Raw genomic sequence first — 14,549 nt, forward strand, 5'->3', positions numbered from 1 at the left:
CTTAAATAAAAAGAACACAAGAGAACATAAAAATAATATCTTTTTTTTCTTAAGTAAAATCTACACCCAGTGTGGGCCTTGAACTCATGATTCTGAGATTGAGAGTCACATGCTCTACTGACTGAGCCAGCCAGGTGCCCCTACAAATAATACATTAAGCAAGAGCTGAAAAGAATAAGAATTTTAAAAATGAAAAAGAAATTAACAAGGATAGACACAATTCAAGAGAAAGTGACAAATTAAAGGCAAAGAAGATCTAACATATAGATAATAGTCCTCAAAAAAGAGAAATCAAATTGAGGGAAAAAACAAACACTAAAAAACATTAATTCAAGAAAAGTTTCCTGAAACAAAAAGAAAAAAGAATTTAAATTACATATGGAAAGAGTACACCACGTATCTGAGAATATTCACCCAGAACAACCAACATCAAGACATAATTTAGTAAAATTATTGGACTTTATTTTTTTTAAGATTCCATTTATTTATTTGAGAGAGAGTGGGGGATAAGGGGCAAAGGGAAAGAGAGAGAGAGAGAGAGAGAGAGAATCCCAAGCGACTCCCTGCTGAATGTGGAGACTGACACTGGGCTCGATCTCATAACCCCAAAATGATGACCTGAGCCAAAAACAAGAGTCAGACACTTAACTGAGCCACCCAGGTGCCCCAAATTATTGGACTTTAAAGAAAAAGGGATAAAAAGTCTTTTAGACATCTAGGCAAAAGGAATATGTGATTTATATGATAAACACAATTATATTATCAGTCTTGTCAACACTTTAATGCCAGACATAAATGGAGTAACATATTTAAGCACTCAAAGAAATCAAATGTGAACCAAGGGTATATTTAGCAAAACTGACCATCATGTGTCAAAAGCACATATGTTTATCAACATGTAGGAACTCAGGGAATAGTGCTCTCATTTTTCTCTCTGAGGAGTCTACTGGAAATCAAGCTTTAGATAACTGAAATGACTAGAGAGACATTGACATAAGGCTTGCTCATGAGCATTAAACAAATAATTATGTATAGGACTCAGACTAAATAAGGACTAAAAGGGAGAGTATGGTATGTAATGGCTCTCTGACAATGGAGATACCATACAACTATTAAAACTGAGAGAAAAAACAAACTGAGAGGAGAATGGGAGAGGAATATGTGAAAAAATTCTGTCTGTCCTCAGTAATTGTATTTTCCTGCGCCTGTGATATATATAACGTGGGATAAAGTAAATGGCAATCCTGGGATATCCAAATTATCTATTACCCTTTGCCCTTGAAAACCTGGATTCTCCTGTGTGGAAGACTAAATGCAGAAGGACTTAAACACAAAACCTGTAGTTCTGAATTTGACTTGGAAATATCAATATTAACTCAGAGTATTTTATCTTTAAAATGTATATTTCTCTCTATCTGTGTGTTGTTTAATATAAAAAGGTTTTTACAAGAAGGTTTTCTTTTTCTTTTTTCTTTTTCTAAAGATTTATTTATTTGAGAGAAAGAAAGAGAGCAAGTGAGGGAGAGCAGGAGCAGCAGGGAGGGGCAGAAGCAGACTCCCCACTGATCAGGGAGCCTGACTTGGGGCTCATGACCTGAGCTGAAGGCAAACGCTTAGCCAACTGAGCCACCCAGGTGTCCCGAGGAGGTTTTCATTTAAAAATTTTATATCTCTGTCCACTGAAGAAGCCTAGAAACAATGACCAATCCTGTGGCCCAGGAGCATCCTTAGCCGCCAGACTGTGGTCTTGAAATACCATGATGCCATTTCTCTCTAAAAGAAATCTGAACTTTTTGAGAAAATGGCTGATTTCAGGTCTTGGGCAGTGTATTGGTTTGCTAGAGCTTCTGTAACAAAGTACCGCAAACTGGGTTGTGTAAATAGCAGAAATTTATTGTCTCACAGTTCTGGAGTCTAGAAATCCAAAATCAAGGTAATGGAAGGGTTGGCCCCTGAGGGTCATGAGGGAAGGCTCTATCCAGGCCTCTCTTCTTAGTTTATAGATGGCCATCTTTTCCTTATGTTTCTTCACAATGTCTTCTTTCTATATGTATCTTTGTATTCCATTTTCTTTATAAGGACATCAGTTAGATTAAGGACCACTGTAACTACCTCAGTTTAATTAATTACCTCTGTAAAGACCCTATCTCCAAATAAGGTCACATTCTGAGATACTGGGGGTTAAGACTTCAACATATGCATTTTGGGGGTATAATTCAACCCATAACAGATAATAAATATATAAAATGTACTTTAAACACCTTGTTATATTTATTAAGATTATCAGGGTCAGGTGTCTGGATGGCTCACTCGGTTAAGCATCTGCCTTCAGCTCAGGTCATGGTCCCAGGGTCCTGGTGTTGAGTCCCACATTGGGCTCCCTGCTCAGCGGGGAGTCTGCTTCCCCCTCTTCCTCTGCCCCTCCGCCCCTACTCATGTGCTCGCTCTCTCTCTCAAATAAATAAAATCTTAAAAAAAAAAAAGATTATTAGGTCATGTCCAAAGGCCAAGGATCCAACCTAAAGAGGCTCCCACTGGCCAAAGAAAAGGTAGGAAAATTACAATTTGAGCTCCAAAGCTGATTATGTGTGTGTGTGTGTGTGTGTGTGTGTGTATGTCTGTATGTATAATTTATGTTTCATATATTATTAGCATATTATATATTATTAATATGTTATATATTTATATATATAATAAATTGGTCTCCTTTACAGGATGGAAGGGAACTAATTCATTATCATGAGAACTGACAATATAAAAGAATCAACTATTTATTTTACCTTTTCTATATGAACAATGCCGTTGTGTTACTAAATAGTAAACCAGGGGAAGCATCTTTTTATAAAAGTATTCTAACTAATAATTGAAAAAGAAATGATGGGGTGCTTGACCAGCTCAGTTGGTAGAGCATGTGACTTGCTCTCAGGGTCATGAGGTTAAGCCCCACTTTGGGTATGGAGCCTTCTTAAAAAAAAAAAAAAAGAGGGCGCCTGGATGGCTGTCAGTTAAGGGTCCGACTCTTGGTTTTGGTTCAGGTCATAATCTTGGGATGGTGGGATTGAGCCCCCTGTTGGGCTCCATGCTCAGCTCGGAGTCTGCTGGAGATTCTCTCCTTCTCCCTCTGCACCTCTCTCTCTTTCTCTCTCTCTCAAAATAAATAAATAAAACATTCTTTTTTTTTAAAAAAAAAAGAAATGATAGAATTAGAGTAGCACGATTTTTCAGTCCTTAGCAAAGTAATGGATATAGGCACTGAGCATCAGCAATCTGCTGACATCACAAAAAGGGAGACCACCTAACATGTGCCTCCAGTGAAAGAAAACCATCTTTCCATTCAGGCTACTGTAACAAAATGCCACAGACTGGGTGGCTTAAAACAGCAAAAACATATTGCTCACAGCAGCGGAGGCTAGAAGTCTGAGATCAGGGTGCCAGCATAGTTGGGTGAGGGCCCTTTTCTGGGTCACAGACTTATTGTATCTTCATATGGTGGAAGGGTCTAGGGAGCTCTGGGGGATCTCTTTTATAAGAGCACTAATCCCATTCATGAGGGCTCCTCTCTCATGACCCAGTAATCTCCCAGAGGCCTCACCTCTTCATACCATCACCTTTGGGGGTTAGGATTTCAAAATATGAATTTAGAGGGGACACAAACATTCAGCCCATAGCACATAGTCTTCCCAAAGGAACCAAACATGAACCTGATCATGCCTCTGGGTCTAGCTGCCAATATGCAGGAAATGAAGAGGACAAAGAAACTTGTTGAACTACCCTATGGGTGCATAGTCAACAACATTTGGAGTGTAATTAAATAAGTAAAATAAAAATAAAGTTTTACGTCCAAACCCTAAAAAAAACAAAAAAAAATTAGAGTATAGGAAAGAATATGGGTTAAGTGGTCTGGGTTCTTCAACAGATAGATGTGAAGAAAAGAATTGAAGGAGAAACCTATACATTAAGAGATGTACAATAGACAACACTAAACAGTAGCCTAGGGTTGCACACTTGGATGTCTTATTATACTTGGGTAATGTAAACATAAAGCAAGGATTGCTTTAATCCTCAGAATAGCGGTTACTTTTGTCAAGATAGGCGTTATTGTTGGAAAGGGTATATGGAGAGGCTCCTGGGTAGAGGCTGAGGTTGGCAGAGTTCTATTTCCTGGCCTGGGTAGTGGTTATAAAGGTGTTTGCCTTATAATGACTCATTAAGCTCTATGTTTTGCGTGTTTTGTTTCTCAGTAAAAAAGTTTGTCTTCTTTGTGTTTTTGTTTTGTTTGTTTTGTTTTAAGAGCTGTGCAAAACAAAGAGCTTTAGAAAAGATTCATACCGTCTGCTGCTTTCCTTCCAGGATACTTGTCAGTGTCTTCCAAAAGTGCTACTGTGACCCCATTTCCCATTAAATTTAGCAAAGCCTGTTCTTGAGATAATAGGCAAACTCACTTCTGTCGACAACCTGACTTAAGGGCAGGGTAGGAAGAAAGCAAGTGAGAGATCAGCAAAGCAGAAAAGAAAAATGTTTTGCCATCCAAGCACATTCCTGCAAAAAATAATATTAGGCAAAACTGGGAAAGCACAGGTACAGATATGGCAGCATTTAGTATCATTAAACCTCCCTGAGAAACTCCCGAATCCCTCACCGTCTGTTGAGGTTTATACCTTCACTTCTTTCACATTAGATAAAGTGGCTTTCATCCATTTGATCCATTGATCTTTTTTTAAGCTGCAGATGGCTACCTGGAGATCAGTTTGCATCCCCAATCAATCTTTAAGTTATCAGCAAGATCTCTCTGAAAGCTAACTTTCCTGAAGTATTCATTAAAGCAAAGAACTGGAGTCCACTGTATGAGCAGTAACACGTTCCCTGCAATGAGTGAAGAGAGGGCCATGGGATCTGCATCAGACAATCTGCAAGTATTTATTGAGCACGGATTTTTCTATAAAGTCTCAATTTCAAATACAGGGTTGGAGCCCCAAATATATGGTCACCATACCTATTTTATAAAATCATTCTTTCTCTTTCTTCTTCCACTGTTAATGAAAACACTGCTGCACTTGAGGGTAGATCTGACAGATGGATTTAACTTTTTCTTCAGTTTTTAAATTATTAGAACCAGCCCAGGAGGTTCTGAGGATATGCCCAGAACCCCCAAGGTGCCACTTGGAGAAGGGGGTTAGTAAGCCGGCAGTTATTTAAATCCTGTCAATCATTTAAGGCCCAGCTCAGCATCATCTGTTTGCTCTCCAAGCCCCTTGAAAGCTTTTTAGACTGAACTGCATAACCTAACTTTTATTATTGCCACTATTGTATATCGTTCTCCAACTACTTTATAATTATTAACTTTGTGTCCTTATCTGGTTACAAAGCTTCCGGAAGGCAGCAGTTATGTCTTAGACTTTCTTGCATTCTTCATTGCATATAATAAACACTCAGTACTGGGGCACCTGGGTGGCTCAGTTGGTTAAGCATCTGCCTTTGACTGAGGTCATGATCTCAGGGTCCTGGGATTGAGCCCTGTGTTAAGCTCTCTTGCCCCTCCCCCTGCTTGTGCTTTCACGCTTTCTCTCTCTCAAATAAGTAAATAAAAATCTTTTTAAAAAAAGTTAAAAAAAAAAGTACTTACTGATCTCATTGATTGATCCTTTAATCCATCCATTTATTCAATCAACAGTATTTACCAAAGACCAACTATATGCTGGGGTTATATAGCTATGAGCAAGTGTGTGCTCTTGTGAAACTTCTATTTTAATAGTTGGAATAAGGGGAAAACCCCAGGATACATCTTTTCCCCCCAAACTATGTACTCTAAAATCACTAACTTTCCTGCAGTAGCAGGCACTAAACCACCCTTTGTCCAAAAAGAATTCTCAGCCCATTCTGCTGCTTAGTAGCAGGCAAATTAAAAGAAAAGAAAAAACAAAACAGGTTCAGCAGGTATGAATTCTTTCTGATTGCTCTCCCTTTCAGGGACGTGTATTCCTCAAAAAGTCAAGTAGAACCTTTCAAAATCCTGGGGTGGGAGGGGATTCACAGAGTTTCCCTTTGACTCCTTTACTTCTCCCCAGTCTTTTCCCCCAGACATACACTGTTATATATGTGTATGTATGTTTATGTCTATATATAGACATATACATGTGTGTATATGCATCTCTCTCTCTTCTAGGGAGATTGTTATTTTTAAATCAGTAGTCGCCTTAGTGCCGTTTGCCCTGTAGAGAGATTTCTCAAAGGCAGGGTGGTGCCAAAGCTGTAAACCTCTGCCTTTGTGATTCTCTTTTTGATGTTGGCGCTCTCTCACCACCTGCTCTTTTGGTCTAAGCAATTCCCAAGCTTCCACAAGCCTGGGAATTTGGCTACTTCTTAACCATGGTTATTTATTTCATCAATAGTGTCAAAGTGGCAAATTTTATAGTACTGTGACAACATTGATTCTCAAAGTAGGTGTTTTCCTGATTTTGTTTATTTTGAGAAAATAATCTTTGACAGACAAGAAAATGAAATACATTTGCACCAAACTGCCCCAGATTTATAATACATATAGTATAAAAATGATAAAATTCTGTTTTTAAAAAAATTATAGTGCAAATTGGTACAATGCTTCAGATAATATTAAAAATCAATTAGGGGGGCCTGGCTGGCTCAGTTGGTAGATTGTGTCAATCTTGATCTCAGGGTTGTGGGTTTGAGCTTCACGCTGGGTATAGAGGGTATATATAAAAAGAGAATCTTTAAAAAAAATCAATTGATAGATACATAGCTATAGGTACCTTCTGAGTGAGGAAAAAAGTGAAAAAATCACAGGGTCTGCTCTCAATAAACATAAAATCGCTCTTATAGGGGCGCCTGGGTGGCTCAGTTGGTTAAGCATCTGCTTTCAGCTCAGGTCATGATCCCAGTTCAGCTCAGGTCATGATACCAGGGTTCTGGGATTGAGTCCTGTGTTGGGCTCCTGCTCAAGAAGGAGCCTGCCTCTCCCTCTCCCTCTGCCACTCCCCCTGAGTGTGCTCTCTCACTCTCGCTCTCTCTCAAATAATAAATTAAAATCTTAAAAAAAAAAATCACCCTTGTATCCCAGTGCTGCTACCAGGCCAACAACATATAGTAAGCACAATAATACTTGTTGAATGAATGAATTAAGTTCACCGTTTATCCACCACTCCCAGATCCCTCATATCTAAAGAGTGGATTATCTATGAAGATAAGGAAACATGCTATTAATATAAATAATAGGATTATAACAAATCATGCATCGTTTAAAAATAATATTGCTATGGTCAAAATTTAGTGCTTTAAGCGGAGGCTTATAAATAATTGTTCACCCACTTTTTGTACATCGTTTGAGTAATCTGATTATAGACAGATGGGAAGATAAAAGTTTCCCAGAAAGGAATAAGAAGTCTTTTTCTTGTAGAAATGCACAAATATTCTAAGTACTTTAGAATAAGGGGAATTTGTTCTAGCTGATCCATTCTTAATACCCAAGGAATTGCTGCAAGAGATAGTATTGCTCCGAGGTGGGGCTGAGTGTCTTCGAGGTAATGTGAATTCACGGGTTTTCGTGTGGGGTGATTGTTTTTATTTGTCCAAGTAGAAAGGGCATGTGGGAAGCAGATGGCTGTTAATTTGGCACAGAATGGCTCCAGATGATTGTACTGTTCCCAAATTGAGCTCTGAGGAGGTTCAAATTAAGTTGGCTGTGGACAATTGGTGAAACTTGTGGGAAACTGTGGAAAGTGTTTCCTACGTGTACTCTGACCTGAACTTTATGCTGTAGGATCTCCTTGTCTAGATTTGTTTAACTCACAGGAGACTTTTGAAATGATACATAGTCTTCCAGGACTAAAGGATTCTAGTCAAACAAATACAGTCCATGTCTCTTTTCCATACCAGAAATGACAGAGGAAATATTGAAATTTCTTAGGTTTCCTCTTCATTCATACAAATAGAACAACAGTAATGCAGTGGCCCTGAAGAGCCTTAGGCTGAGTTAAACAGCTGATCTTACCAAAGCAGTTTCTCTAAGAGTCGATCATTTGGGTGGGAAGGCTGGGGACTATGGCATAAGTTAGACAACCAGTTGAGTATTTCTACCCCTTGAAGATATGATAGCTTACAACCCTCAGTGGAAATATAGGACAATTAATTCTGTGCTAATATGTTGCTACTGACCTGTGAATTCAAGCTATAATTTTCTCATATAGCATATTTGAAACAGCTAGCTGGCCCATTTCAACAATCCACAAAGCTATATAGTATTCTTTCTAACTTGTCTAACGAGTGAAGCTCAAAGTTTGAGGACAGGAAGAATTTGAAACCTGACCAAGTCTCCAGATGGGATGCATACTATTCATTGACTACTGAGATATATTGGAGATCAGTTAAAAAAAGTGTGTGAATCAAAAGTGTGTAACTTAAGAAATAAGTCTGTATGTATATTTAAATAATAGATCTTTATGTATCCCTACTTCTTGAGCTATGTTGAGTCACATCTTCATTCATTTACTTAACAAATATTTATGAAGTTCCTACTATATGCCAGGCTCTGAGAGGCACTGGAAACATGATAGTGACTGAAACAGATAAAAATTACAAAGCTTACACCCCAGCGTATTTAAGAATAATGATTTGGTGTATGAGCCACATTCACCAAATTAATTCCAAGATTTCTCTAACTGACCCATTTTATTTTAGACTGTCTCTGACCACTCTTGGCTCTTAAATGTTCTTCACTTTCTTTTCTGAAGAACACTTTAGTTTGGCACATTGATGAACAACATTTTACTTTGTTCTTCATATTCTTCACTTTGTTCTTTGTATTCCAAAACCTGTCTCCCCTGAGAAAAAATGACCTAGTGATAAGCTTCCTGGCTTGCAGCTCCCAGAGCCTACCACATATTTGTACAGCTCATATCAGAGATGGCCTAGGTCATGAACAGGTAATTCTATTACCTGTAGACCTGTGCTTTGTTATAAGCTGCAGAGTTTATGGTTGTGCACTGTAAGGAGTATTTCTGAGCATAGCTTCTGCTTGGCCCAGTGGAAGCTGAAAATAAACATGGGTAGTACCAAAGCAAAAGTAAGAAGCAGTTGAAGATCACTTCTACCACCCTAATCTCTTGTTTTCTTTCCCTCTCTCCACTTAACATTTTTTTATCTTTTTACATACTGCTTTAGTCATTTTAGAGGCTAGTGAAAGGGAATGTCTCTCCTCTGACCTATCCCTCCTGCTCTCATGGAAGGGAGCCCTGGCTACGGCAGCTAGAGGCCTGATCCCTAAAAGCTACTAGGAGTGGAAGAAAGTGCCTTAGGATTTCCTTCCCTGCCCCCTTAACTCTAAGTCTTCATTCACTATGCTATGCCCTAAGCCTCCCAGGTTCCAAAATGTAGAGCAACTACCCACAGGCCTGTGCTTCTGTATGATAGTGGTAACTAGCATTGGTTGAGTGCTTACTATGAGCTAGACTCATATTAAGTACTTTATGTATATTATCATGCTCAATCCTCCCAACCTAATGAGATAGGCACTCTCATTACCATACAGTAAGCTCTGAGTGGACATTTCTTTTAGTGCTGGGCAGGAATACGCACAGAGTTTTGTTTTTGGGGGCTGAGGTTCAAAAGAGAGAGCATTTTTTTTTAAAGATTTTATTTATTGATTTGACAGAGAGAGAGACAGTGAGAGAAGGAACACAAGCAGGGGGAGTGGGGGAGGGAGAAGCAGGCTTCCTGCTGAGCAGGGAGCCCAATGCGGGGCTCGATCCCAGGACCCTGAGATCATGACCTGAGCTGAAGGCAGACCCTTAACCGACTGAGCCACCCAGGTGCCCCGAGAGAAAGCATTTTTAATTGGTTATGTATTGCTGTGTACCCCCAAAGTTTACCCCAAATTTAGCAACTGAAAACAACAAACTGTTACTATCTCATAGTTTCTGAAGGTCAAGAACCTGGGAACAACTTAGCTGTATGGTTCTGACTCAGGGTCTCATGAGGTTGCAGTCTAGTGTCAGCCAGGGAGGCAGTCATCGGAAGGCTTGACTGGGACTATTGGATCTTTTTCCAAGATGGCTGACATACGTGGCTCTTGACAGAAGCCTCAGTTCCGTACTGGCTGTTGGCAGAAGACCTCAGTTCCTTGCATCATCAATCTCCTCACATGGCTGCCTCAAGTCATGGTAGCTGGCATCCTCCAGAAAGACTAATCCAAGAGAGAGCAAGGCAGAAGCCACAGTGTCTTTTATAACCTAGCCTCAGAAGTGACATTCTATCATGTCTATTCATCACATAGACCAGCAGTGATATACTGTAGGAGAGAACTCCACTAGGGCATGCCTTCTTGGAGGTATGGATCATTGGAAAACCACCACAGGGTCCATTTAGGGATTATTAAAACCAATTGGGGATTATTATATCAGTTGTTATTTTAGCAGAAATTAGGTTAGTACCATCAGTCTGGCCATGCCAAGGTTTTTTTGATTCTCATTTTATAGGTATTGGGAACTTAGACATTTGCTCAAGGTAATACTACCATTAGTAGAGGAGAGAAGGATTCTGATGCATGCTGTCAGATGGCAGAGGTCACTTTCCCAACCAGAACTCTATAGGGCCCTACCCTCAAAGGGCAGATCATACTCATAGTTCCTTCTAGCCACCAGTCCAAACCCAAGGAATAAGGGGAGGGGAAGCCAAGTCTGGAAATGGGGTACAGCCTGAGTGTACTCACAATTCTTGTGAGGATGTATATGACAGAGCATCCTAGAAAACTGGAAGATAAAAATATGGTTAGATCAGAAGAACACTCAGGACCAGAGATAGAATGAGACAGTTAAAGAAAGGGATCTCCTGCTTCCAATGGGCTGACTGAGGGTCTTCAGTTCCTAATATGTGTGAAAGTGATATAAGAAATCTGGTATTGGGGGTGCCTGGGTGGCTTAGTTGGTTAAGCGACTGCCTTCGGCTCAGGTCATGATCCTGGGGTCCCGGGATCGAGTCCCACTTCGGGCTCTCTGCTCAGCGGGGAGTCTGCTTCTCCCTCTGACCCTCTTCCCTCTCGTGCTCTCTATCTCTCATTCTCTCTCTCTCAGATAAATAAATAAAATCTTTAAAAAAAAACTGTTTCAATTCTTCAAAAAAAAATCTGGTATTAGTACAAAGTACTGCAAGGATGCTTTTCATTAATGCTGAATAATTAACCCGATAAAAGGAAAAGATACAGACACTTGGCAAGGTAAAAGGAACACAAATTACAGTCATTAATGTGAACTGTTTACCATTTGTGTCTGGCTAATATAATCACATCCAGGAATAAATGCAAGGAAATCATGGGCTCTGAAGTACAGGTAGCAGACTCTCACAAATTCTTTTACTGGATATTTCTCTTGCGACTGGCTCTGCCGTACCTTCTCCTTCCAAAAACTAAATAGAAAGTACCTATTCCTCTTGAAAAACGATGTTTGCCCTAGAGATCCCATGGAAGCTGACCCAGAAGGGTACAGTCATACAAAAATTCTGTTAGAGGGGTGCCTGGGTGGCACAGTTGATTAAGCATCTGCCTTCGGCTCAGGTCATGATCCCAGAGTCTTGGGATGGAGCCCCCTGTTGGACTCCCTGCTCAGTGGGAAGTCTGCTTCTCCCTCTGCCTCTCACCCCATTTGTGCTCTCTCTCTCAAATAAATAAATAAATAAATCTTTAAAAAAATAAATTCTGTTAGAGATGATGCCAAATTAAGAAGCTTATATGTGTCTTCCTCTTCTGCAAAGCCTTCCTCGATTTTGCCATGGTGGTCCAGGTACTGCCTATACCTCTTTTGCCCAAATGGGAGTTTGGATTAACTGTGAAGAAGGAAAAGTTAGTCATTTGAAACTATGGAACACTAGGGGAGGACAGGCACTGGGGGGAGGAAGGTTGCACTGCCCTCGGGGTTGTTGCGGAACTTTTTCCAGTTAGATTCTCAGTGACCTGACTCCTTAACCTCTTCCCTCCTTCCTACAGGTCTAAAAAATTCAGTTGTCTTTCTTTTTCTTTCTGACCTGTTAGTACCTACTATACTTCTTGGGTTTCATTTTCCTCCAAGAGTGTTTGTGGAGTGGGATGTATCCCCCTCTTGCTGTGCACCATAAAGTACATAGACCCTTTCAATTTTAAGGGCTTTTTGGGGGGCATCATGGGGAAACAGAAGGGGCTAAACAAATAACATGAAGAAGTTATGAAGTCTCTAAAAACCTTACACAGCATTTAACTTTATCCTTATCTAGTACCCAGAAGTGTAGATGGCTCCTTTTCTGCCTCTGAGGGTGGAGCTCTTGTCAGAGCTCCTCCTTTCTGCACCTCTTCCCTCCCTTATCTTGTTCCCACAGACCCCTTCCTCCTTCCCTGGTGGCCTCTCTTTCAAGACGTGTAAGTACAGTTTGTGTGTAGACATGTAAACAATCAAGTACTCCCAGACCCAAAGAATCATTTACTGTCACAGTCCCTCTAAGACATCTCTCTCAATGCTTCTCTCATGCCACCTCAAGAGCTAAGAGCATAAAAACTGCAGTTGAGGAGAAGGGGACATCGGGAGTGGCAAAGCTATAGAAGTTGGGAAGGTACCAAAAAATACATCATACTTACTTTGCCATTTTCCTTGGTAGCTGGTCTGAGTGCTTCTGGCTGTAATCTCTAGGTGAAGCATTTCATAGACTGCTCTAGGTGGGTGTTCTCTGTAAATGTGAATCTGAACACTGCAGATGCTGGAGCGTGAATCAGAGGAACCCAACCTGGCATAACCAGGAAGCCAGTGTTTTGTGGGACAGACCAGTTACCCAACACAACATGATAATATCACACACAAGGACAAAACTTGAAAGCCTTGGTTTGCTAAATGGGCATCAAGAATACTAGTCATTTTTGGGGGTGCCTGGATAGCTCAGTCTGTTAAGTGTCTGCCTTCAGCTCAAGTCCTGATCCCCCAATGCTCGAATCAAGCCCTGAGTTGGGCTGCCTGCTCAGCGGGGAGTATGCTTCTCCCTATCTCTCTGCCCCTCCCCCTGCTTGCGCTCTCTCACTCTCTCTCTCTCTCAAATAAATAAATAAAATCTTAAAAAAAATACTAGTCATTTTTTTATAGTGGAAGGGAGAGTACATCCAAAGTCAACTTTTAAAAATGTCTCCAGTTCTTGGTGTGCTTAATGCATTCAACAACAAGAGGTTCAACGAAGGGTAGAAATTGGAAACTGAATATTGATGTTATTTCAAAGGACTCAGAAGTAGTTAGGTAAGTCAGGTATAGCTTGTTAGTAGTTAAGGCTTTAGTGATATGAATACACTTTATGTGACAAACTTCTTGAAGGTCACTCATATAGCTTAATTTCTCATTTATATTTAAATAACGTGGTCCTAGTGCTGAGTGCCTCTCAGCATCATCAATGATAACTAAGACTGGCCTCCTTAGTACCCTTGATTTCTTGCCCCTCTCTGTGGGGGCAGTTATATTCTACATCCAGCCTCAGGAGAGAAAACAAAGGCAGGTTCAGGGACCAAAAGTATTCATGATAATAGATAAACTAATTGGAAGCATTATACATAAGTAATTATGTATCCTTTAAATTATTTAATACAGGGCATATTTTTATGAGATAAGATTTCTATATGGTATGTACACTTAAATTAAAAATTGATCTTAAATTTGAAAAACAAAAAACTCTACATTGGAAAAGGCAGCTGATAACACAATGGTTTGGAGAAGTTAAAAAAAAACAACACCAAAAAACAGGTCAAAAAAAGAAAACCCAGGGGTGCCTGGCTGGCTTAGTTGGTAAAGTATGCAACTCTTGATCTTGGGGTTGTGTGTTTGAGCCCCATTTTGGGTGTAGAGATTACTTAAAAATAAGATCTTAAAAAGAAAAGAAGAGAAAACCCACTGGAGAATTTTGAGAAACTCCAGATGGATTTGAACTTGTTGATGGAAGCAGGGAGCAATATGACAGATTAGGTCTGACTTGAGTATCTATAATTTTCAAAAGGAATTTTGAAATTCTCAGATAAGCTAAGTTTGCTGAAAGAAGGAAAAACCTCTAGAATTTATGATTCTCTGCCCATGAGTTTTGAAGAACTATTTACAAGTGTGGAACAACCCTAAGGGTAAAATGGGGGCAATGAACTTGTTGTCCTGTCCAAGATAGCTGACTTCCTCTTCTTATCCAGTCACATGGAAATGGTTATGGTTCCCTGAATACTCCATGTTGCGGATCCCCCCGCCCTCCCCACATCCCCATCCCACTGTTACCGACCCTGTTGGTTTCTCATAGCATTGTAGGAGCATTGTATACTTCTATGGTAGTTAACACCATTTGTAATTAATTTATTTATTTGGAAAATTTGATTGTCTCCATCATACTGCAAATTTCAAGAACAGGGACTATAACTATTTCATTTAGAATTGTATCTCCCATGCCTACCAAGTACTAGGTATCTGATAGTAATCAGTAAATATTTTTGAACAAATGAGCCTTGGCACATTTTTTTCTTTTCTTTTCTCTGATTTGGAATGTCTCTCCAGTTCCTTTTTGGC

The sequence above is a fragment of the Eumetopias jubatus genome, unplaced genomic scaffold (assembly GCF_037043125.1).
Source record: "Eumetopias jubatus isolate StellerSeaLion01/CBP00866 unplaced genomic scaffold, mEumJub1_p1.0 scaffold_9, whole genome shotgun sequence".
NCBI classification, from domain to species: Eukaryota; Metazoa; Chordata; class Mammalia; order Carnivora; family Otariidae; genus Eumetopias; species Eumetopias jubatus.